The sequence below is a fragment of the Choloepus didactylus genome, chromosome 1, assembly GCF_015220235.1.
Source record: "Choloepus didactylus isolate mChoDid1 chromosome 1, mChoDid1.pri, whole genome shotgun sequence".
Lineage (NCBI taxonomy): Eukaryota > Metazoa > Chordata > Mammalia > Pilosa > Megalonychidae > Choloepus > Choloepus didactylus.
Window position 1 is genome coordinate 140928107 of NC_051307.1, and position 27338 is coordinate 140955444.

Sequence of the window (27338 nt, forward strand, 5' to 3'; positions counted from 1 at the left end):
TTTATGAAAATTCAACCAAACAAGAAAAGAAAGTCTCCCCAAATTTCAGCAGTCGTTTCAGTAGATTTATATTTGACAAATGAAGATGTTAATCTGATATTCATTTTTAAAATATTTTTTATTGTGAAATATACATACAGAAAAGTGATAATTTTCAAAGTACGATTTAACAAGTAGTTAGAGACTAAACTTCAAAGAATGTTATGGGTTACAGTTCCATAATTTCAGTTATTTCTTTATGCGATATTCTTTTAAGAAGCAACAGTACTCACATGAGCGTCAGTACCCTACCTGGGGGAACGTAGTTATGTATTTAGCTGAACCACCACAATCCCTATCTCAATTGCTACACAATTTTATCTGATTCAGTTTCCATCATCATAATTCATTTTCTAAACCAAAGAGTGGAGGCTGAACTATGAACTCCATGAAGGCAGGCCTGGGTGTCTAGGGGTGACTGAGTTGTGTACCCCGGAAAAAACATGCTGTTAATCTTAATAACATTCCTTTGGACAATGTTATTTTTAGTTATGGTGTGCTCCACTGAATCAGGATGGTCTTAACCCTATTACTGAAGGTCTTAAAAAGAGAAAGCCACAGGGAGGAGCCAGAAGCTGGAAGGCAACAGAACCTGGAAGAGAAAGGACAGGACATCACCCTGTGATGGCAAAGCCAAGGAATCCAAGATGGCCACTAGCTAGGATGCTACCGACCCAGCGGGGAGCAAGCCTTTCTGCCTCGGAAAGAGTGGGACAATCAATTCCCGCTGATTAAGCCAACCCACTGCATGGTATTTGTCACAGCAGCCTGGAAATAAGACAGAGTCTCTCTGGTACACCTGGCACTGAGCCTGGCACCTGAAAGACATTCCTGTGGCTCAAAGATTAAACTAGTGAAAGGTAAGACATACATAAAATACTAGCCAGTTAAGTCCTTCACTCAACAGAAGGAAGAACAGTACGAAAGGAGAGTGCACTCCCTCATGGAGAAAACAACAGAATACAGTAAAGGTCCTCAAACTGTTTTGCTACATACTCCCTAAAAGAATGTTTAAGTTGACATCTAAAATGTCATCTTCAAAAGTTTAAGAAATTCAAAAGATATATTTTCCTGGTAATTATAAGCAACGGCATTTTTAAATGAGTGTTACTATACTCTTAAATGAATTCAGTGGAATTTATAAAAATCATAATGATTTGATAACCAGCATCATTTCTTTATAAATAAATGAATAAGTTTTCCTTAACAGTCAGCAATCATTCTTTCTCTTTGAAATCATATTTCTATATTAATCTCCCTGTCCTCTGACATTATTCTAACGTAATATAATTCTATGCCCTGCAGTCTTTTATTGATCACTTTGGCATAGTTTGACACACAAATATGTTTTTAAACTTGTAATTTTTTTTTTTCAATTTCCTGTGACCGCTGAACTCTAATATATAAAAGACTCTTCTGGATTGTAGAATCACTACAAATATCATTAATAAAACTGTGATCAAAACAACACAATTACTTACAACTTTAAGGTATTAACTCTAGAAGTAAACTGTATTGAGAATGCATCTCTTAAATGAGATGAGGGGCTTATGGTGTCTTGGAGGCTTCACTGACACTAATATTTCAATTTGGGCCCATCTGGTGCCCCAGTGGTTTTACATCTCAGGACAAGGCATCATAGTAAGGTTTAAGATGGGTAAGAGAGAAAAAGGCATTGTGCAGGGGGAGGTGGGAAAGAAGAACTGGCATAACATTTTAAAGGCAGATGCAGTCTCAGTTTTAAAAAAGAGAATACTCAGAAGTTGAGGATCTGTAAATGATATCCTTAAACCTATTCCTGTCCATCCTTGGAAAGTTTTCATGAATCCCCAGGGCTGTGATGCTGGTGCACAGTTCTCTCTACATTTTTGTGCTGTCACAGATATTATGTCAATTACACTTTACTGTCTTTAATTTGGTTTTTTGTTGTTTGTGTGTGTGTTTTTTGTTTTTGTTTTTGTTTTCTTTTTGGTTTTTGGAACAAGCTAGGAATCAGTGGAGAAGAATAAAAGAGCCCTAAATGAGCAATCATTTACTGAACATTTACTGTGTACCATTTAATGTGCTAAACATTTTATACCCCTCTTCCCATTGAATCCTCATAAAAACAAGGTTCACACTAATCTTATCCCCATTTGGGGATCAAAAAGGAGGCCGAGCAGCCAACATCACACAGCAAAACAAATAACGTAGTAAGGCTGGCACCCACATTGCTCCAACTCCAGGACTCATACTGTTAACGACAATAATATGTGGGTTAGGGGCCCCTTGATCTCCAAGAGATTAGACTTTCAAGACACCTCATTTCTAGGTGTTAGTTATGATTTCTAAGACCCCTTCTAATACCAGGTCTGTACCAACTCTCTGTGTGTTTTTCTGGCCCACCCATATCCAGGAATGTTCTTAGTCTTACCTGCCAGCCTGACCCTGGGTCAGCCTATCAGCAAGAATTCATGGCTAATAAGGTTTCTTCACACATTTTAATAAGGTAGGAGGCAGGCAGGAAGAACAAAACCATTCAGAGCTGCTCCACTCAGGGAACCCTGAGGAGGAATTTCACAGGAGTTCCTGCATGACACAAAGTCCTGACTGACGAACATATGGGCACCAAAGTCTCTGTAAGTGAGGTCACCCCAAGAATTTCCATTCCACTGGCGTCTCCATCCAAAACTACTAAGGAGATCAGACCAGGAAATCTTAAGGGGAAGACCATGAAACACCTGGGCTTAGCCAGCTACACAGACCACAACAAGTTTGCCCAGGGATTAAGAGAACCTTCATCCTATCAAAAAAGAGAAACAAAAGAAAACAAAACCTGACAGGTAAAGTAGTTGCTCATCTGAAGGGGAAGAGAAAGTGGTTTTGAAAAAGGTAGAATATTAATGCACAGGATTATCAGCTTTCACTAATGCTAATACTACAAACAATAAAATATTCCCTTAACAAAAAAGTGACTGGTAAGAAACCAGCAGCCCATGCAAAACTACTGTGACAGGGAAAAAGAGATTCCAGAAAACGTCCTTGGATCTTGATTAAGCAAACTGAAATGCAGCATATGCCTGCAAGTTTGCTCTGGGAAGTTGACACACCAGCTCCTGATGGCAGGCTGCCTGGCCACTGCCCCAGGCCTGTCCTCCCACTGTCTGTCCTCCTACCCCAGCCCTTCCACACCCCGTATAGGACAGGCTCCAGCTTTTTCCTCCAGAGCCAGAAGAAATCATTTTGTCTACCTGAGTCCTTCTACACTCAACTCTATTGCATAGCACAGCTCAGGGATGTCTGGAGGTAGAAGGTGGTGACAGGTGAGGTGACTTCAGAGACTAAGGAGAGTGGAGAGACGAAACCAGACAGAGAGGTAGAGAAAGCGATCTGAAAAGACAGCCCTGAGATGACTGGCTGAAAGTAAGGAAGAGAACATTAAGGGGAAAACGAGAACACGGGAGCAAAACAAGCCCAAAGGAGCGAAGGAAGACAGAAAGGGAGAAAGGAAAGAAGAAAGGAGGGAGACGGAGGGAAGAAGGAAGGAAGGAAGGCAGGCAGGGGAAAGAATGTGTGCAAAGTTTTTAATAGTAAACACGTCTGAAAATGTTCCAATTCAAAAACAGTGACCTTAGCAGTAAACCTGAATAAAAATATCTTGAAGATACAGACTTTCCACCCACCCTTGCCCCCAGTGGACGTGCTTTTGTTCTATGTGTGTATATAAAGCCTGTTCATACCTATTGTTTTAAAATTTGCATGCTTTTTGCAGTTTCTACATTTTTGCTAAGAGAATCTAAAGTACTGTGAAGTTTATCATAGTTCAAGAGTTCCCCTTGTTTCCATTTTTGGAAAAGAAAACACGATCTATTGACTTCTAGAACCTATGATCCCTATTTTGCTATATAAAATGAAGGAAATTAAAATTGTACAGGTTCCTTTTTATTTTTCAAAACTATACTTCATATTCATAGTTTGGGCTGATAACAAATAGGAACACACAGATAGTCAAAGCAACACTTCTTCAAAGGTCATCTTTGACCTAGCTTGAACTTTTTCATTCCCCACTGATTTAAACTTTTTATTTAAATATGTCATCAACAGACAGAACTGCAAAAGTAGCTTAAAGCAACACTAAGAATTGGATTCAATTTGGGGTTCTTGATTTTGTATAATCTAACCAACTCACAAAACTGTTCAAATCTAGCCACGGCAGAGTCTAGACTAAACAGAAAGTACAGGCACATGGCAATGGCTCTTTAACATCTGAAGTGGATAAAAATTAATTTAAATAAAACAGAGTAACTAACTAAAAAGGAATGAGTATAACCAAAATGCCCAAGACAGCAGTCCTATGGTTAAAAAAAAAATGATTCCACACCAAAAAGACAAATAACCCAATTAAACAATGGGCAAAAGACCTGAGTAAACATTTCTCCAAAGATATTCAAATGGACAATAAGCACATGAAAAGATCCTCACTATCACTAATCATCAGGAAAATGCAAATCAAAACCAGGAGATACCTTTTACACCCACTAGAATGGCAATTATTAAAAAAAAAAAAAAGAAATAGGAACCCTTATACATTGCTGGTGGCTTTGTAAAATGGTGCAGCTACTGTGGAAATCAGTTTGGTGGTTCCTTCGGAAGTTGAAAATAGAAGTATTGTATGACCTCACAATCCCACTTCTTGGTTTTGCAGCAACAACAAAAAAACTGAAAGCAAGGACTAACGCAGATACTCATACACCAATGTTTATAGCAGCATTATTCACAATAGCCAGAAGGTGAAAGCAACCGTTTCCAAAAATGTAGTATGTACATACATTGGAATATTATTCAGCTTTTAAAAGGAATGAAGTTCTGATGCAATGCACAGCATAGAGGAACCCTGAAGACATCACACTGAGTGAAATAAGTCAGACATAAAGAAACAAATATTGTATGAGCTCACTTGTATAAAGTAACTAGAAGAAGCAAATTTCTAGAGACAGATAGATTATAGGTTACCAGGAGCTGGGAAACTAGGGGTTGTGGGGGTGTGATGGTTAGGTTCATGTGTCAATTTGGCCAAGTGATGGTGTCCAAGTGTCTGGTCAAGCAAGCATTGGCCTAATCATTACTGCAAGGACATTTGTGGCTTGGTTAATAAACCAGAAGGCTGGTTTATTAAATCATCAATTGACTATACCTGTGACTGATCACATCAAAGAAGGGCATATAGTCGAATTCAATCAGCTGGATTTAATCCAATCAGCTGAAGACTTTTAAGGGAGAAAGAGAGAGAACCTTTTTTCTTCAGCTAGCCAGCATTTCCTGAGTTCATTGAACACCTTCATCAAAGTTGCCAGTTTGCTGCCTGCCCTACAGAATTTGGACTCATGCATCTCCACAGTTGCAAGTGAGACACTTTTATAAAATCTTATACTTACAGATATGTCTTATTGGTTCTGTTTCCCTAGAGAACCCTAACTAATACAGCTTGGTATCGGGACTGGTTCCTGAGAAGCAGAATCTTAAAATGGACTTTTACAATTGGTTTTCTACTCTGATTAGATTCAAAGGCACTAATGACTCAATTTCCAATAATCCAGATGGCACTGACAGTCCATGGCATGAGTTGGCAATGGAGATATGCAAAATATCACCGTTTGATTCTCCTAATCATACTCTTGTATGAAACAAGGCTCTGAGTGACAGTGTTTTTGACACCTTAACAGAGTCTTGTGGTATTAAGAGGTATAATGATGTTGGATGGTTGCTCACAGATATGATGGATAAAGTTATAAAAGAAAGGGATGACAGATGTAAAGGTTTCTATGTGTGCCTTAAAACAAAATCCTATTTCCCATGGCTGCAGACTTGAGATTTCTGAAAACCAGACCCAGAGTCTCATTGTGCAAGTAGCAGATTTATGACGTAAACTAAAATCTCAACCTTGCAGTGTCTGCTGTTAAAGTAAAGGCATCAACTGGAAAAGAATGGGATCCTGAAACTTGGGATGGGGACATATGATAATAATGGCAGTGAGGACATCGGAACCCTGAATTCTACTGAGTCTTTGCTGGATATACCTATAGTGATCTGCCCTGAGGAAACAGCACCCTCTCCCCTCCCCGCTTCCAGTCTGCCCTGAGGAGCCTGCCCTCCAGCCTCCACCTAAGGAGATTAACCCTTCAGTGCCAGCTAAATCTGTAATCACCTCATCTGAGGAAGCAGCCCTCACTCCTCTGTCTGGAGGGATTAATCCTGTTTCACTAGAGGAAACTGCAATGGAATGTCCTGAGGTAAATCGCTTGAAGGATACTTCTAATTCTTTTCATGACCTACCCCCACCACCACTCTTTTCTTCAAGACCAATAACTAGACTTAAGTCCCAGCAGGCCTCAAAGGGTGAGTACAAAATGTGACCCATGAGAAGTATGCTATACTTCAAAAGAACCGCATGAGTTTCCAATTTATATAGATAAAAATCAGGGGAATGTGGATGGGAATGGATATTAAGGGTGTGGGATAATGGTGGAAGGAACATAAAGTTGGAACAGACTGAACTGCCCTGGTATAATGCAGAAGAGGGGATTCAAAGGCTTAGAGAGATTGGAATGTTAGAGTGGATTTATCATGGAAGACCTGATCACACACCCCTGGAATGTCCAGAGGACACACCTTTTACCAGGACTGTGAGGAATACATTTGTGAGACTAGCTCCATCATCACTGAAAGAGCTCTGTCGTTCCCCTTCTCTGTAGGTCAGATATTACTGTGGGAACTGCTGTCACTGAGCTGGAATCCTTAAATGGGCATAATCGGATCCCAAGTTGGCAGAAGCCATGTGGCAGCAGTTAGTCACCAAAGAGAAGGTGGTCGTGCCTACCATAATGGACAGCAGGCTCAAAGAAGCAATCAAAATAATCTTACTCACAGATACTTATGGCATTGGCTAGTATATCATGGAGAACCTAGAAGTAAAATAGATGGGCAGTCTACTAGATTCTTGTTTGATCTGTATAAGCGGGAGAGTTCTAGGTCAAGTGAACAAAAGTCTACCTTGAATTACAAAAACAGAGTCACAATCCCTTAATCAACTCCCAGACTTGAAACAGTTTACAGACCCAGAGCCCCTTCAACGAGGGGAAGGCCGAGTACCCTTGGGAAGGACCCTGTTACAGTGCACAAAATTTATACTGTTACTCTTCCTCCCAGCCTTCCCCAGGGGGACCTATGGCCTTTTACCAGGGTAACTGTGCATTGGGGAAAAGAAAATGATCAAATATTTCAGTGAATATTAGACACTGGCTGTGCCAGTCTGAATATACTGTGTCCCCCAAACGCCATTATCTCTGATGTAATCTTGTGTGGGCAGACGTTATCAGTGTTGATTAGATTGTAATTCTTTGAGTGTTTCTGTGGAAATATGCCCTACCCAGCTGTGGGCAATGACTCTGATTAGAGAATTTCCATGGAGGCATGGCCCCACCCATTCAGGGTGGGCCTTGATCAGTGGAGCCATATAAATGAGCTGACAAACAGAAGGAACTCAGTGCAGCTGAGAGTGACATTTTGAAGAGGTGCTACAGCCAAGAGGGACACTTTGAAGAAAGCACAGAACTGCAGATGAGACACAGTTTGAAGACAGCCGTTGAAAGCAGACTCTTGCTCCAGAGAAGCTGAGAGAGGACAAATATCCCAAGTGCAGCTGTGAGTGATGTTTTAAAGAGGAGCTGTGGCCTAGAGAGGAACGTCCTAGGAGAAAGCCATTTTGAAACCATAACTTTGGAGCAGAAGCCAGCCATGTGCCTCCTCATCTAATAGAGGTATTCCAGACACCATTGGCCACCCTCCAGTGAAGGTACCCAATTGCTGATGTGTTACCTTGGACACTTTATGGCCTTAAGACTGTAACTGTGTAACCAAATAAAACCCCTTTTATAAAATCCAATCCATCTCTGGCGTTTTGCATTCCGGCAGCATTAGCAAACTAGAACACTGGCTCAGAAGTGACATTAATTCCAGGAGACCCAAAACATCACTCTGGCCCACTAGTCAGAGTAGAGGCTTATAGAGGGCAGGTGATCAACGGAATTTTAGCTCAGGTCCGTCTCACAGTAGGTCTAGTTGGTCTGTGGACTCACTCTGTGGTTATTTCCCCAGATCCAGAAGGCATAATTGGAATAGACATACTTAGCAACTGGCAGAATCCTCACATTGGTTCCCTGACTCCTGGAGTGAGGGCTATTATGGTAGGAAAGGCAAAGTGAAGCCACTAGAACTGCCCCTGCCTAGCAAAATAGTAAACCAGGAACAATACCAGATTCCTGAAAGGGATTGCAGAGATTAATGCCACTCTTAAGGACTTCAAGGATGTAGGGGTGGTGACTCCCACCACATCCTCATTCAATTTTCCTATTTGGCCTGTGCAGAAAACAGACGGGTCTTGGAGGATGACAGTGGATTATCATAAGCTTAACCAGTGGTGACTCGACTCCAATTGCAGCTGCTGTTCCAAATGTGGTATCATTGATTGAGCAAATCAATACATTCCCTGGTACCTGGTGTTCTAGTTTGCTAATGCTGCCAGAATGCAAAACACCAGAGATGGACTGGCTTTTATAAAAGGGGGTTTATGTGGTTACACAGTTATAGTCTTAAGGCCATAAAGTGTCCAAGGTAACACATCAGCAAATGGGTACCTTCACTGGAGGATGGCCAATGGTATCCGGAAAACCTCTCTTAGCTGGGAAGGCACATGGCCGGCATCTGCTCCAAGTTCTTGTTTCAAAATGGCTTTCTCCCAGGACATTCCTCTCTAGGCTTCAGCTCCTCAAAAATGTCACTCTTAGTTGCTCTTGGGGCGTTTTTTCTCTCTTAGCTTCTCCGGAGCAAAAGTCTGCTTCCAAAGGCTGTCTCCAAAATGTCTCTGTAAGCTGAAGCTCTTCTCTCAGTTCCAGTACATTCTTCAAAGTGTCCCTCTTATCTGTAGCTCCTCTTCAAAATGTCACTCTCAGCTGCACTGAATTTCCTCTGTTTGTCAGCTCATTTATATGGCTCCACTGATTTAATTTAGACCCACCTTGAACGGGTGGGGTGACACTTCCATGGAAATTATCCAGAGTCATCACCTATAGTTGGGTGGGGCACATTTCCATGGAAATACTCTTCAGAATTACAATCTAATCAACACTGATATGTCTGCCCACACAAGATTACATCAAAGATAACAGTGTTTTGGGGGACATAATACATTCAAACCGGTACATTCCACCCTCTGGACCCCAAAATGACATGATCTTTCCATATACAAAATACATTTATCCCACAAAAATATCACAGAAACTTAAATCTTTTCAGTAACAACAGTTAAGTACAAGATCCCATCGAAATCAGTTACAAGCATGGTCTGTCCAAGAGCAAAATTCTCCTCTGCCTCTCTACATGTGAAACTTAGAACAAGTTATCTGCTTCCTATATACAAAGGAGGGACAGTCATAGGATAAACATTCCCATTGCCATAAGGAGAAACAGTAAGGAAAGCAGGGTTTAAGGGACCAAAACAGATCCTAAAAGTGCAGGGCAAACTCCACTAGATTTCAAAGTTTCTGATAGTCATTTACAGAATGATGTTGCATCCTTGGGGCTTGAGAGAGTGGGAGTCTAACCCTTTCTAAGGGCCTTTGCAGCAACCCTTTCCTCTCCAAACGCTGGGTGAGTTCTCCAACATATGCACACATTGGGGAGACTACCTTTTTGGCCCCTTCCTCCTCAAACATCAGGGCAGCACTCGGATTCTCTTCCATCTCCGGGGCACACACTCAACCCCTTCAGAACAGTGTGGTGGCAGCCAGACTCTCCCCAATTCCCTGGGAATGTGCTCCACCCTCTTTGGGGCTTGGGATGGCAGAACATTTCCTGAGCATCGAGACAGAAGGCCCACCCTCAACCTCCAGGGCAAACTCATCCCTTTCGTGCATGTGGGCTGCTCTGCTCTCCCAGCCTGAGACCTCTTGACTCCAGACATCAACCTCCATGGCTCTGTCTTTGAAGAAATTTTTCCTTCAATTTGTTCCTTGTCTGTCCCCTCCAGTTCAGACTGGCAGCAGCTCCATCTATAAAGATCTCACAAACATTCTGTTGACTTCGCATGAAGCACACAGGGGTCAAAGCCGTCAGACAATAGAACTTTCCACAAATCCTTTCTGGGTATCTCCATCTCCAATCTTGGCTTGTACTGAAATGGCGGCTGGGTTCCATGTTTGGTTAAATCCTCATGTTGGGCTGTAGCTTCTGGGGTTTCACTTTTTGGAAGCCCAGAATTCTCCAAATTATCAGTTTCTGGTTTTTTTTGTACCCAAAAGTTCAGTTCTAAGTTTATCTCTGTCCTGTCGCGTTTTACTATAAGCTGCAAGTAGAAGCCAGGCTACTTCTATATTTTGCTTAGAGATCTCATCAGCTAAATATTCAAAGTTGTCGCTTTCAAATTCTGCCTTCCATCCAACACCAGCACTCAATTTTGCAAAATTCTCTGCCACTTTACAACAAGGATTGCCTTCCTTCCAGTTTGCTACAACACATTCATTTCTGCTCAAGGCCTCATCAGAAGTATCTTTCAAGTCCATATTTCCACAGTCTCTTCAAAGCAGATTAGGCCTTTTCTATCAAGCTCCTCACAATTCTTCCAGAATCTTCCCCTTATCCATTTAAAAAGCCATTCCAATGTATTTGGTATTTGCAAACTCAGCAGCACCAGCACCCCACTTCTGGTACCAAAATCTGTTCTAGTTTGCTAATGCTGCTGGAACACAAAACACCAGAGATGGACTGGCTTTTATAAAAGGGGGTTTATGTGGTTACACAGTTATAGTCTTAAGGCCATAAAGTGTCCAAGGTAACACATGAGCAATTGGGTACCTTCACTGGAGGATGGCCAATGGTGTCCGGAAAACCTCTGTTAGCTGGGAAGGCACATGGCCGGCATCTGCTCCAAGTTCTTGTTTCAAAATGGCTTTCTCCCAGGACATTCCTCTCTAGGCTTCAGCTCCTCAAAAATGTCACTTTTAGTTGCTCTTGGGGTATCTGTCCTCTCTTAGCTTCTCTGAAGCAAAAGTCTGCTTCCAAAGGCTGTCTCCAAAATGTCTCTGTAAGCTGAAGCGCCTCTCTCAGTTCCAGTGCATTCTTCAAAGTGTCCCTCTTGTCTGTAGCTCCTCTTCAAAACGTCACTCTCAGCTGCACTGAGTTCCTTCTATTTGTCAGCTCATTTATATGGCTCCAGTGATTTAATTTAGACCCACCCTGAATGGGTGGGGTAACACTTCCATGGAAATTATCCAATCAGAGTTATCACCCACCGTTTGGTGGGGCACATTTCCATGGAAACAGTCAAAGAATTACAATCTAATCAACACTGATTGAGTAACATCTCAGGGAACTGAATGACAACATGAAGCGCATGAATGTACATGTCATCGGTGTCCCAGGAGGAGAAGAGAAGGGAAAAGGGGCACATGCAATAATAGAGGAAATAATCAATGAAAATTTCCTATCTCTTATGAAAGACATAAAATTACAGATCCAAGAAGTGTGGCATACTCCAAACAGAACAGATCTGAATAGGCCTATGCCAAGACACTCAAAAATCAGATTATCAAACGTCAAAGATAAAGAGACAATCCTGAAAGCAGCAAGAGAAAAGCAATCCATCACATACAAAGGAAGCTTGATAAGACTGTGTGCGGATTTCTCAATAGAAACCATGGAGGCAAGAAGGAAGTGGTGTGATATATTTAAGATACTTAAAGAGAAAAACCACCAACCAGGAATTCTACAACTGGCAAAACTGTCCTTCAAACATGCAGGAGAGCTCAAAATATTCTCTGACAAACAGACAGACAATGACAGAGCTTGTGAACAAGATACCTGCCCTACAGGAAACACTAAAAGGAGCAATAAAGACTGAAAGGAACAGACAGGAGTGAGAGGTTCGGAACACAATTTTGGGTGATGCTAGCACAGCAATATAAGTACACTGAACAAAGATGACTGTGAGTATGGTTGAAAGAGGAAAGTTAGGAGCATGTGGGACACTAGAAGCAAAGAAGAAAGACAGAGACTGGGACTGTATAACTCAGTGAAACATAGGGTGCTCAATGATTGTAATAAGAGGTACAAATATGTTTTTACATGAGGGAGAAAAAATGAATGTCAACATTGCATGGTGTTTAAAATAGGGTGGGACTGGGAGAAAAATACAATCAATGAAAAGTAGAGATTATAGTTAACAGAAACATTGTATTATGCTTCCTTTAATATAACAAAGGCAATATACCAAAGCTAAATGCATATGGGGGGGTTCATGGGGGAAGGGTATGGGACTCTTGGCATTGGTGATGTTATCTGACTCTTTATTCTACTTTAGTTTAATGCTATCTTTCCTTTTGTTGCTTCCTAGCTGTCACGTTTTTTTCCTCTCTCTCTCTCTTTTTTCTTTCTCTTTTGTCTCTCTGTCTTCTTTGACTCTTCCTCCTTCTTTGCGGAAAAAATGGAGATGTCCTTATATAGACAGTGGCGATGGTGGTGAATACATAAATACATGACTACACAGGGAACCATCGATTGTTTATTTAGGATGGAATGTATGGTGTGTGAATAAAACCATCTCAAAAAAATGGGTTGATAAAGAAACCTTGAGGACACTATATTGAGTGAAGTAAGCCAGGCACATATGGACAAATATTGCAGGATCTCACTGATATGAACTAATTATAATATGTAAACTCATAGACATGAAATATAAGTTACCAGGATATAGAATGAGAGTAAAGAATGGGGAGCGGTTGCTTACTATGAGCAGAATATTCAACTAGGGTGAACTTAAACATTTGGAAATGGACAGAAGTCATGGCAGCAAATTGTGAGAATAACTAACAGTGTTGAATGGTGTGTGAATGTGGTGGAAAGGGTAAGCTCAGAGTTACATATGTTACCAGAAGGAAAGTTGGAGGTTAAAAGATGGGAATGTATAAAACAGTGAATCTTGTGGTGGATAATGTCTGTGATTAACTGTACAAATAGTAGAAATCTCTCTTATGAACTAGAACAAATGTATGACACTATCACTAAAAGTTTATAGAGGGTCATATAGGAAAAAATATACCTATTGCAGACTATATACTACAGTTAGTAATACTTTAACGTTCTTTCATCAACAGTAACAAATGTACTATACCAATACTATGAATTAATAATGGGGGCAGGGAGTTAGGGGTATGGGAAGATTTGAGTTTCCTACTTTTGTCTCTATTTCTTTTCTGGAGTAATGAAAATGTTCTAAAAATTGAATAAAAAAAATGTGGTGACGGATGCACAACTGTATGATGGTACCGTGGGCTACTGATTGTACACTTTGGATCTTCGGATAACTATATGGTATGTGAAAAATCTCAATAAAAAAATTTTTTTCAAAGTTAATTATTAGATATTCAATCTAAAATGTATGCCTTTTTTTGTTGATAACTTGCAAATCTGAGCTTCTTAGATTAATATTCTAAGAAGGAACAGGCAGGCTTTATGCAGTGATTTCACTACCGCACTTACCACAATTATACTTATTTTCATCTTGTAGAGAACTGTCTCAGGAAATCCATAAACCTTATGCAATATTCCTTGACCTTGATTATATGTACAGGAATAGGCATGAGCCAAGTTCTCTAAGCCTCAAACAGAGCCGTGAAAAGCGATTTACAGTAGATAGAACCTATCCACACTGGACAGAGCTGTGCATAGACCTGTAGAAAGAGCTGTAAAAAGAGCCAAGGTTACTAGCACCAGTCTCTTGAGGCCCTCCCATTTTCAGTATCGTAAAACAAAGATATGTTCTTGGGCCCTGCATGACTTGACATTGCTTCTAGATAAGATGGATATAAATTCCTTCCACTTCTTCCATATCAGCCAGGGAAAATAAAATGGGGCGGTCTCAAAGGACTGACCAGAAAAGCTAAGAAATTTAGCCTGTTAAAAACTACATCAGATATTTACAAACCAAAAGCACTAATTTACACTGAAAACCCATTTGAGCTAAGACCTTAAAGTTTCCAGAGTTTACCCTCTTGCTGAAAATCAGCTGGTTATTCACGACTATTTGTGACTGGCTACTCATGTGATTCTGTTCTCAGAAGCTTAAGTGTGAAGGGAATGAATTGCAAAGTAAAATTATACCATGGGACACAATCACTCCCAGTTCCTTTCTATAGACTTGGCATAACCCGCACAGCCCCTGAATTACAAATAAGCTAGAGTTCTTTCACTCTGCAAATAATTTGGGAACAGCAGGCTCTTTGAGAATATGTTTGAAGCCCCTAAAAAGAAAAATCCACCAGCATCCGGAAACAGAATATTCTGTAACCAGGCCCCACAGACTTTCTCCAGCCCCTCCTCACCCACAGGGAAAAGTCCTGAGACATACTCTGTGTAAGCTAGGAGTGCAAAGAACATGTCTCAAAAGACCAGGTTGCTGCGTGAGCTATGACTAGATAGAGGAGATCAAGGTGGTGAGAAGTCACCCTTTAGAAAAGTGATGGATAAATAAAAAGGACACTAGTATTTTTTTAAAAGGATGGCACAAGACAACCCTTTTTAAGAAACCATATGCTTAATTTTGAAATGTATCAAGTAACGTGCCAGTGACCTCTTTGTTACAGTTTATTCAAAACACGGATCTCTTCTCTGATCTACAGTTGTTAAGCTTGGTTCTATAAGCAGAGTTCTTGGGTCTCAAAAAACAGCCAGCACCCTCAGCCTCAAGCAGGTTAACATCAGCTCTACTAAAATGATGGCAAACCCAAACAAGGCATGCCAGGGCTTGAGGCTTTGTCTCCTCTATGGCCTGTGTCACCTTTACAGACAGAGCCAGGATGCCTGAATGAACTGAAATTATTTCAATATAGTCATGAAGCTGAGAGTACAAACCACAAACAGATAGGCAATTAAATGTACAAGAATAAACTGCTGTGCTTTGGGAGATGAGTGCATTCCTTCATTTGCAGCCAGTCCTCGTTGGCTCGATACCCACGTCTAGCCAATTCCTGATTCACGGTGCTTCTTGCTGGCCCTTTATGCATTTCTCAAACTACCATCGTATCAAATGCTTACCACGTGTGCCGGTTTATTTATTTATGTCCCCCAGAGAAAGCCATATTCTTTAATGCATTCTTGTGGGGGCAGACGTATTAGTGGGGATTGGGTTGGACCTATTGGTTCAGTGTCCATGGAGATGTGACCCACCCAACTGTAGGTGATAACTCTGATTGGATAATTCCCATGGAGGCATGGCCCCACCCATTCAGAATGGACCTTGTTTAGTTTACTGGAGCACTACATAAGCTCAGACAGAAGGAGCTCATAGCTAGCTAGAGCTGAGAGACATTTGGAAGATGGCTGTTGGAAACTGATGCTGACATTTTGGAGAATGCCATTTTGAAACACAACCTAGAAGCAAGCAGACACCAGCCATGTGCCTTCCCAGCTAACAGAGGTTTTTCGGATGCCAATGGCTTTTCTCCAGTGAAGGTACCCTTTGTTGATGGACACTTTATGGTCTTAAGACTGTAACTGTGTAACCAAATAAACCCCCTTTATAAAAGCCAGTCCATTTCTGATGTTTTGCATTCTGCCAGCATTAGCAAAGTAGAACACCACATGTCAGGCACTGAGTTATGTCCTTTCTTTACAACAACACTGAGCGGAAGGTATCACTAACCCTATTTTGCAAATAAAAAATGGTAGCACAGAAAAGGTAAGCAATTAGCCCCAATAAGTGGCAAAGCTGGGATACATACCCAAGCCTGCCTGACTACTCCTAGAGCTTGAGCTCTTAACCACTGTGGCACACTGTCTTCTAACTCTTCTGAATCTTCTAATAGTTGCAATCTGCAGCTACTCTCCCCTCTAAACTGAATTTCTCCCCATGGAAACCAACAGAAAACCACATCTCTCATTGGACTTCCAGCTTCTGCTGCAGTGAAAGCTAAGCTGTCAGTGGCGCTCCCAGTAATTTAACTTGTTGATTAGTCCTGACATTTCTCCCACCAAACAAATTCCTGTCTTTTACTCGTAGCTCTTACTAGCCTGTGGACTACTGGGCTTGGGCCCAAATTCATTCATTCTCTCTCCCCAAGATGAGCAAGAGATGTGGTTCCCATTGATCTATCAGCTACTAAGAGGAGAAAATAAGATTAAGAAATACATGAAAGCTTATGTTACAGTAGTAGAAAGGAAGAAAAGGAAGCCAATTTTAGGGAAAAGGGCATTTCTATAAAATTATTTATTAAAAGATTAACAGTTTTCAAAGGTGAATTCTTTTTACTGCAGTTTTATTGGGATGCACTCATATACAACACAAACCGTCTGAAATGTGCAATCACTGGCTCACAGTATCATCACATAGTTGTGCATACAACCCCAAGATCAATTTTAGAACATTTTTATTACTCTAGAAAAGAAATAAAGAGTAAAAAGGAAACCCAAATCCTCCCATATCCCTTATCACCCTCTATTATTTACCCATAGTATTGGTGGGGTACGTTTGTTACTGTTGATGAAAGAGTTTGCAATAGGTACATTTTTTTTCATATACCCCTCATTATTAACTCCTTATAATAGTGTCATACATTTGTTATAGTTAATGAAAGATTTTTAAATATTTGTACAGTTAATCACAGACATTGTCCACCACAAGATTCACTGTGTTATACATTCCCATCTTTTAACCTCCAACTCTCCTTCTGGTGACATACATAACTCTAAACTTCCCCTTTCTACCACATTCACACACCATTCAGCACTGCTAACTATTCTCTCAAAAATGAAATTTTTAATAAAATACTGAGGGGGAGACCAGACTAATAACAGTAGTTAACAGGTGAGGTGGTTGGGAATGGTGGTAAGGTCAAAGCGGATTTCAATCTTAACTATTATGTTTAATTTTTAACAAGGTGAATGTCTTTGTACTACTTCTGTAATTTTAAAAAAACGGTTTAAAGAATTTAACCAGCGTTAAGTTTTTGAATTTTAAATTGAAAAATCAGGAACAAACTATGGCTAACAAAAGGAAATTGGTTAAAAGAACTGAAGATTCACCTATTTGATGAACTATTAAATGGACTTTAAAAAAGTAATAACTTTTCAAAACTTTCTGGAAGAAATTATAATGATGTGGAAAGACATTCACAATATTGTTAAGAGGAAAAAAAGAGTTATAAAACAGCATGCTTAATGGCATGAAGAGATATTTACAACACTGTCAGGGGGAAAAAAATCAAGATGACAAAACAGTATTATTACTGCATTATTCAATTTTTGCTTAAAAGAAAAGAGAAACTCTATAAACACATTTTTAAAAAAGGTCTTGAAAGCTATATTCCAAAATGTCAGGAGTCATTGTGAGGGAGAAAGGGACTTCAACTAATTTTTATTTTCTTCATCTTATATATTGGTGTTTTCTGGGTTTTCCATAATAAACATGTCTTGGCTTTGTAATTAAAGCATCATTTTCAATAGTGAAAACTAAAATATGGTTCAAACTACCACCACCCCCTTCAAAAAAAGAACGAAACAAGCAGAACAGACATGTGGAAGTGTTTAAGGATTCCATTAATAGCTGCCTTTTTTTGTTGTTGTTGCCCCAAAGGAAAGTTAGAGAAATGAAAGGTGACCTTTAGTAGATAAAGGAGCTAATAAGGCAAAGGAAGCAACAGGAAAGAAAGATTTTAGTCCAGTCCAATCCAAGACAATGGGTTATGAGGCAGCGTTGAAGATAAGTGGTGACAGAGATTTTCAAGTGTGAGAGATAAAGGAGGAGTAAGACTGGACTAAAGTCAGCTTAATTTAGATGGCATCATTGATACGTGGTGGCTGAGGTGCTTCTCTTGCAGAAGAGGAGAACACCTGTTTCTACAGGTGGTGCCAACATCTTAGTTGCTGTTTTACTTTTGTTTGTTATTTTTGTAAAGTGGCAGGTGAATAGGAAGGATAAACTCCAAAACATTAGATTACTGAGAACAACAGTGCCACTGAAGTAAGCTTCATAGGTTTGCATTAAAAATCTAACATGAATAGGTTAAAAATTCTAACCTGTTTTGGAAATAAAGTGAATCAGTGTTTCACATTAGATATACAAAGCATGCAGTGGTTTCACTGCATAGGGATTATCTCATTGTACAAAAGAGATCTGAAAAACATGCACAAAATTTTTTGTTCTATTTAACTATAGGTCAACAGTTTCTCTTTTGTTCAAGCCCCTTCTACTTTTATAGCTTTTCTCTTCTACTCTAATGCCCACTGTTCAAGTCATATCCTCTACAGAGCACTTTCCTGATGTTTACTGCCCTCCGCGATTTCTATCTGTCATTCGTTCTGGCATTTTGTCCTATACTCTTTCACAAATATCATTGAGACGTTTCATTTCTATTGTCTTCTAAACCAGGTTCTAAGTTACTGGAGTGCAGGTACTGAGTTGTAGACTTCTTCTGTTTTCCCCATTAGATAAGATACAGTGGATACAAATCAATTTCAGAGTTAGGTACCAGAGTTTCTCACACTACAAATTATAAACTCTCAGTAAATGGCAAAACAAAGTCCATGGACTTCTGATGGGCATTTATTTAAAAATAGAGGAATGGAAAGGATAGAAGTGAGGGTAGCTTCTGCTTTGTAAGACTTTTGTTTGTGATACACACTCACACACAGACAATACACACACATACACATGTACTGGGTCACAAGGCAAAATGTTTCTCTCATTATGTGCAGCCACTGATATAGACAAAGGATCCCATGCCGACTCTACTGTGTGTAAATTTACACCTGACATTCAGTCATGTCACCTGACACTCCCACAGACCCTTATAAGAAAAGATGCTCACAGCTTCTGCAGAAGAAGCAGCCCCAGGTAGCCAAGATTCATATAATACAAGGTACAAGGCCAAAGCTGATTGGAATAGAGTTAGTTAGACACCTGGCCAAAGGACAATACATTTTAAGTGACCTCTTAAATGGTGGGAAAGTAGCTGAGCCCATAAGACCCTCTCTGTCAAGAAAGTGAACTGGAAGGCTAGATATAGAAACTGAAAGGGTAACATGAAGTAGGGCATGCTAGCCAATCCTAAACGATGAGAAATCAGAATCTCTTGAGTATGCAGGCACTCTCAGGAGAAAACAGAGGCATAGTAAAATGGGAAAATAAGCCACGTCATGAAAAGTAGAGCAGAGAGCCAACAGAAAGAGTCGCTGAGTTACATTATTGGCCAAGTTTCAGAGGGAAGATATGGTGACCACTCTCCCAGAACACCAGGCACTTGTATCCATCATCTGGGAAAATTTGAGAGGCTGTGTTCCAGGTAAAATGAAGACCCTTCCTAAAATACTAGGAGAGTAATATACTTAACTCGGAGTCCCAGCTGCCTCAGCTATAAAGTAGAAAAATAATACTTGCTCTCATGGCATTGCTGAAAGCTACGTAAACTGTACCACCTAGTAAGATCCCTGGCACACAATAAATCCTGTGTGGTCAATAATTATTGGTCAATAAGTTGACTGTGTGGAAACAGATTGATACTGTAATGATGCATATCAGGTTCCAGAGCTACAGCTACCTTGCAATAGCTGCCTGCTCATATTAAGACCTTGAACTCATAGGGATAAAAGGGTTCCCTGGTGCTCAGCTGAGCAGAAAATGACCACAGTCTTTGTACTCTACCACCAAAAGTGGGCCTTGTTGCCACTCAAAGTGCAAACTACATTTTCATGTAGACCAGTTGGATGAGTGTCAAGGGGAAAGATAATCTGCAATTTTCTTTCACTGGCAACAATATTCCTTCTGCAGAAACTATTCATTAACTTTAGTCTTTATCTATTCAAATAATAGAAATACTGATGATCAATGCCTCAATAAGATGTCAGCATACAGACTAAGTATGCTAGAAAGTCAACAGGCTATAACTATTCTACATAAATCAATAAACTTGAGTATCAAATCTTTAATTCCATATTTAAAGATTCAACAGGAATTGTGATAGTGATATTCTCCAATCAACACGGAGACCATCCACCTAGTGGAGGTGGCCCTGAGAAGTGGTCCCATCATTGGAGTGAGGGAGGAGACCACACAAGAGGATATCTTAAAGTCAAGAGGGCAAATACAAGAATCTGATAGATGACTTCCACAGTCCCAAACTCTTTATTATAGAGCTTTTCCCCACAGTTTCTCATAGAGCTTTTCCCCAGTTTCTCAGGACTCCTCGAAGTTAACTGAGCCTTCTCTGCTTTTACCTAACTATCCTGTATTCCTACAGACTGAATGTATCCCTTCCACCTCCCCACAAGAAATATGTAGTTGAGAATGAGGCTGTAATTTAATTTGATTTCATGGTATACAAAAATCTACCTTGGGTTTACACTGTGCTCAACTATGAAGATGCCAAGTTTCCTAGTGTACCAAAGAATTTATTGATGCCAAGATGTATTTAAAAGATCAGCAAGAATTCATTTTTCTTTTAAAGTAAAAATAAAAAGTTTCCAGGTAACTACAAAATAGGAAACTCGCTGGCTGTTCTTACTGCTGAGTAACTTTCTGTTGTTATCACTGATAGTCTCTAACGTTTCTTCATTCATTCATTCACTCACTCATACATTCCTTCATACATTCATCAAATATTTATTGCAATCAGGCACTGCTTCATGTGCTAGGGACAGAACAGAGAACAAAATGGGCAAAATCACCTGCCTTCATGGAGCTTCTATTCTAGTGGGAGTAGATGGATAATTAATAAAAAAAGAAGATCACACAGCATGTTAGAGGAGTAAATGCCATGGAAGGGATACGGAATGGCCAAGTAGGGTAGTGGGGATAAGGTGAGGCAGAAAGCCATGTGGCTTTCTGGATGAAGAGCTATTGTAGGCTGAGGTGACAGCACATGCAAAAGCCCCATGGTAGAAGTGGACCTTGGATTTGAGGAGTATCAGTGTGACTGAGCACTAAGATCGAGACAGAGAAGAAAGGGAGATGAGTTCAGAAAAGTAGCCAGGGGCCAGATCACACAGCCTCACTGGCCACTGTAAGGCCTTTGCATTTTCTCCAAGCGGTGGTGAGAAGCCACTTGCAGGTTCAGAACAGAGACAGTATTTCATTTGAGACCATTCATCAATCTCTCTCATCAATTTTCTACTCAATGAAATAATAAGACCTTCTTTGTCTGGGTCCTGGGTCTAGATTTCGGAATGAATTATCTCCTTTTGCAGTTCTGCAAACCAAATTAAACCCTGAACTCATCTCCTGCTTTCTTGAAGCATGTCTCTTCTGACCCCTTTCTCCCCTAGATGGGATTGGTGCACACACACTCACATTTTCACATCTGATTGTTCTCTCAGGAGAGTCAATAACATAAATATTGGCATATCTACCACTCAGCTGCCCTTTAATTACTCATCTTCAAGCACAGGGACTTTTTTCTCAATGCCTATATTTTTCAAGAGTTCTATAGTTAAAGTACTAGCACTGCTAAAACCAAGAAAAAGAAAAGCTTTTGAAGGCCATATAAAAACATGGAAACTGTACTCAATACAGAGAGCTAGATTAAGTACTTGGAGATAAAGTTAAAAGGAAAAATCACTAACGCTGAAATGGGAAAAAAATAAATAGATAAATAATGATACACAAATTATTTGCATGTATTTGTGTGTGCATTTTTCCAAAGAGAGAGTTCATGGCTCATTGCTTTTATTAGATTCTCAAAGTGTGTATAGTCCTCAAAAGAAAGATGGATAAATGCATATCCATCCTATGGAATAATGCAGCCATGAGAAAGTACACTGTAGATCAGCATGTACTGGCATGAAATGATTTAGAAAGTAAACTGGTCAGAAAAAAACCAAGTTATAAGATCTGTAGAGTAAATATTATTTATGTAAACATATGTAATCTATATTTTTCCCTTAAATGTATAGACATGAATTTTGAGTCGAGCGATAACAAACTGAGAACAGCATGACCTATGGAGAAAGGGATGGCAGGTATGATCAAAATAGCCCTCCTGAAAGGCCTGAAATGTTTGAATTCTTTTTTACATGGAGAACAAACATGTTATGCATCGCTTATATGCCTAAATTAATTTTCAGAAGTGTTGAGAACATCATAATCTAATTATACTGACACACCAAGACCATACATAATAGAGCTTGGGCCAGGGACTGGCTACCCCCAACCCCCAACCATACTCCTCTTAGGTGGAATAGGAGCTCATCTTGGGGGTCTCAGCTGTAGACACAGAGACCTCTATTTCTGTTTGTAAAGACACATACATTCCAGGAATCCCAGTGACCAACTTAAAAGTGTGGACTAGTATGTGCTTGAATCTCTACTAACTATTTACATTCTGAGTGCTAAAAGTAAGCCAGACATGAAAAATGAGTATGGTGGTTTTTTTTTTCTGTTTTTTTAAACACAAAACATAGATATGGTGAAAAGCATTAATCACCATCTAAGGTTAAAAAAAAAATTCATGAGATTGCTGTGTTGCAAAAAAGTGGATGAAAAACGATATGACTGAATAGATTACTATTTTAAACAAGTCACCAAAAAGTAATTCAGACAAGTGTGAAAATGTAAAGGTAAAGAATCAAAGTTTTCTATGATGTCTAAATGCTTAAGCATTTCTGCAAACAGAATGATACTCAGGTTGATTACAGCCATAAGCTCTGATTTTTTAGACAAAAATAGCAGTCTTTCGCAATAAACATACTGTAAATTCTAAAATAATCCCATCAGATTGAACTGCTAAAAATCCAGTGTCTTTTACATTTTCAACTGAATGAAATGATATTTATAATAAAATTCTCATTTTTCAAATCTTCCTTTCTCATTCCACAAGTTCCAGAAAGTCATCCAAAGATAAACTTTGTCTACCTTAAGAGCTGAGCCCAAAGCTCAAGAGACCTAGGTCCTAATTCTAGATCTCCCCATTACACCATCAGACACTCTAAGCATTGCTAATGAAAACATAAAAACCAGTTCCTGACTAAAAGGTTTAAAATTCTTGAAAAAACTGAAGAAATATTCAAAATGACTTAAGATTACTGATAAAGCCAAATGTCCACAAGTACAAAATAAGAGTACCTAGAGGGTGACTATGTTAGGTGTTGAATTCAAGAGAAAAATATGCCAGCGTGCTTCAGTTTCTACCTCTGAAGCCTGAACACTCTTTTCAAAGGTACCTGACATTTCAAGAACAGAAAGTACACAAACACACCCGATGGCAGATAAACGAGGTCAGGGCACGGCTGGCGAGGGTGGCTTTTGGTACTGTCACTGAATTTAACCAAACACACACTGGTTTCGCAACAGTCATTTTTCAGGACGTGCACACATGATCTCGGGTGGAAGTGGAGGAAGTTGTGATGAAAAGCAAAAATCTCCAGTCCAGATCTATATAAAAGAGTAGAGACTATAAATATTTCCAGGATTTCATGACAGAATGAACCTAAGGAAAAGCTGGAAGTTCACGTTGCACCCACGACTCAGCTGGCTTCACACGTGGGTACTAACTGTAACAGGTACTCAATGTTCTATCCCTGACAAATAATACAATCAATATTTTTCTTCAAACCCACAAGCTTTCCCACAGATTCAAGAACTATTGGCTTGGTCCCCATGCTGCCGTTTCAGGTGAGTCATTGAGCAACTCACTGGTATGTAGGAGTTCCTTGTCTTTGGGCACATTTTCAGATAATCATCGTTTGAGGTTAAAAAAAAAAAATGACTTTTCAAGTTCAAAACTCAAATCCCTTCCATATATGATCAACCCAAAACTGGGAACCATGACTACTTAACTTATTTCTATTGTATTAGTTTTTCCCAAGGCCTCATAAAGTTATATTCCCCAGCAAACACACCTGCAGGGAAGAAATTCTGTACTTCCAATTAAGAACAGATTTATTACACTTTAACAATCAAGTGAATGAAGTGTAAGCCCGCCAACCAACTCAGGAAGTTAAGGAGCCCAGGTCATGTTCCTGAAGAGTCTACCCTACCTCTACTTGGAGAACCTGCTGGCAAAGCCACTACAGCTAAATTCATTTCCAATTATTTCACTTTAATCTTACTATGCAAGTCTGGGGCAACCTATACATTCATTACCCTACTAAGGCCCAATTAAATGCTTTTCTCACATAGTTCTAATTCTCTCTTATTCCTAGATAACGACAACAGGACAGCTGAACCTGCCCCAGCATTGTAAACGTGGAACCGCATGTCATCTGCAGGGCTGCATGCTGCCCTACCTGACACTAGCCAAGGAAACAAAAGGAGACATGCCCTAAACAAGCACGCTAAGACAAATTGCACGACAAAAGGAAGGCTTAAAGACCTTATGTAACAACCGTAATTACTTCAAATTGCTGCACTTCAAAAGAGTCTTCAGCACACTGAATGCATCTTACAGTCAACTGATAAGAAAAGTTTCATCATTGCAGGAGGCAGGCAGGTTTTGAAACAAAGATAAAGAGATATTTAGAAAATAAAACAATCTAGGGTGGCTAATGTACACATGCAACCCCCACACACCCCTCCCAAGTAGCAAGTCAAGGTATGTGTCAAATTCAGACCTAACCTACTGCCAGAAAACCCTTTGTCCTACTCTCATTCTGGGATCAAGGCCTTACTCCACCAAGAGTTATGTGTTAAAGTGAAATATGCCAGAATTAGATGGAGGCTACCCTACTCATTTGATTAAAAGTTAAACATGGAAGGATGATGCAGTAAATATAAAAAGCAGAAGTGTTCCAAAGTCTGCCTTAAACACTGCAGTCCCTCTACAAGGGGGGAACAGGACACGAGGGCAGGCAGAGAAATGGAAGTACTGAGCACTTATGAGAAACATCCTGACATTGTTACTAATTTATGAAGCCTCCTTGCTTTAGGGTCCTAACTGCACACTGGACATTAACAATTGGCTAGACGTTGAAAAAGGTAATGGTTGCTTCTGCCTTTAAAATATCTACTTTCCTAAAAGTCAGAGCTGGTTGCATCTTTTTGCTGAAAAGAAAACCCACATATGAAGGATACAAGAGAACTTCAGGACAGTGATCTCCCCTAGGAAGGGGGAGAGGAGAAAAGGATTGGAGAGGAAGGGGGTGGTAGCTGTATCTGTCTAAAAAATACAGGTCCAAAGTAAGTATGTTAATACGTTAACAAATGCTCAATCTGGGTGGGGGGTACACAGAAATCTTTTATATATATATATATATATTTTTATTTTTCTGCACGTTTGAGGTATTCTATAATAAAAATGTTAAAGCAAAATTCTTAAAAGTGAAGAGGAGGCAAAAAACAGATGAAGGAAACGCAGGCCAGTGCCTAAGCAATGCTGTGTGGCGAACTCCAATCATACTGGTTTGATTAAATGTAACTGCCAAGCAACACAATAAATACATTAAGTACACACAAGACTCCTGGGAACACTCAAATCCAAGATACACACTGAAGTTAGATCCCACTTTATAGTTTTACATTTTATTACAAGATAGTCCTTTGATATCAGTCTTGTCAACAAAAAGCACATTGGAACCTTTATCCTTTGCCAAATAAAATGTATGCTCATATTTGAACTTTTACTAAAGGATATGCACTATTACTTTAATTGCATGTACATTTGTTAATCTAAATAAAAGCCAACTCCAATAAGTATAAATATGATAGCTTGAAATTTAGTGCTAAAGCTAAGGGGGATCAGAATGCAACTAACACTGAAGTCCACATTTCTGCTTAGCCTTCAGAGACCAACAGCAGAATTTAGGCCTGTGCTCTAACCAGTGCAGCTGCTATCACAGAGAAAGAACTCAAAAAATCCATAACCTTACTTCTCCTGGATCCTCTACCCAGTGTCCATACCGACAACTGACTGGCAGCCATTTAGAAACAACACAGCCTCCATGGGCCTTGTCACCAGCTTTTCCAAATACCTGCTTTAGTATATACACATTATGAGATCATCAGGTTAGGATATAAGGCTACTACTTCTCCTATTCTGTAGATAGGAGTTACTACCTCATCTTATGCAAAAATCATAAAAATATCACTAAGAACAGAGGTTGCAAACTGTTGGTTCATGGGCCAAGTCTGGCGCATACATACTTTGCTGGGCTCACTCAATATTTTTTTTAAAGGTGAACTAGGCTAATTCTCATAAAAATCAGATTTCTGGATTCTCTTTTTTAAATATCAGAAAAATCTGGCAACACCAGGCCCTTGTACTTACCTGGCCTCAGCTGAGTGGCAGCTGCTCAGTTTATATAAGGCCTGGTCACCACAGTCTCCTCCACTCCTGCTAATCCTACACTCATCAGCATCACTTACTCATATTATCTGCCCTGCCTCTGTAGGCATTTTAATTTGTGGCATAATACTAAGGGTAGCCACACCTTGGAGACCCTGGAAATGAAGAGAACAAAATATGGAGGTTGGCAGGAGGAACAGGCTCCAGAGTTTTGGAAGAGGGGAGGTAGAGCCTGGCCCGGAAGTCATCTCCCACCATTAACATACACAAGTTTCCAAGGTTCCCTGGGTATGCAACTTCACAATACATGAGTCCTTCTCAGTATGGTGGTGACTTCCCTAAATACATGGGATTCCTGAATGTGAACAAGGTTTCTGTGGCTCAGCAGAGAATTTCCTCTCTTCCCATATTGCCTAAGGGCTCACAGGGGTGTACTGACTTGTTTTTGATGTAATGCTCCCACCATTCAATGCAGTGCACAGCCAGCCACTTGCTAACACATCAGACACCTGCAAATACTGCGCCCGAACTCATATGAAGTAAACTAAGTATCAAACTGTGACATTTTTTAAGTTAGGAAGTAAAGAAATTATGGTTAAAAATCAAAAGATACTTGATGCAGAGTTATTAATCATCACCATAAAAATAGTGTCAGACACACACACACCTAAGATGCAGAGAAGATGAAACACAAAGGCATTCATTAATCAACTTCAAGTAATCAGAAACATGTTTATATCAAATGAAAGTTCCAAGGAAAAAAAAAGCTGTAATAAGCTCCCTATTTTGCATATATGCATATACATACCATATACACTCATATAAATGTCTCTATAACCACAATTATGATAAGGTTGAGAAAATATTATTACCACTACATATACACTAAAGAGGATACCAAGAAGGAAGAGAACTCATAGTTCACAGTACATCATTATTTTATCAAAATTTAATTTCCTTAATCAGAGTGTCAAAGTTCATGGTCTTATTAGTGACTAAAGA

At 39.7% G+C, this 27338-nt stretch overlaps 1 protein-coding gene across 2 annotated transcripts in view; it reads right to left on the reverse strand.

Moving 5' to 3' along the window:
- The window catches only part of ARHGEF26 (Rho guanine nucleotide exchange factor 26), a 125328-nt gene that overhangs the window by 91246 nt on the left and 6744 nt on the right, over positions 1 to 27338 (reverse strand). The window lies entirely within an intron of this gene.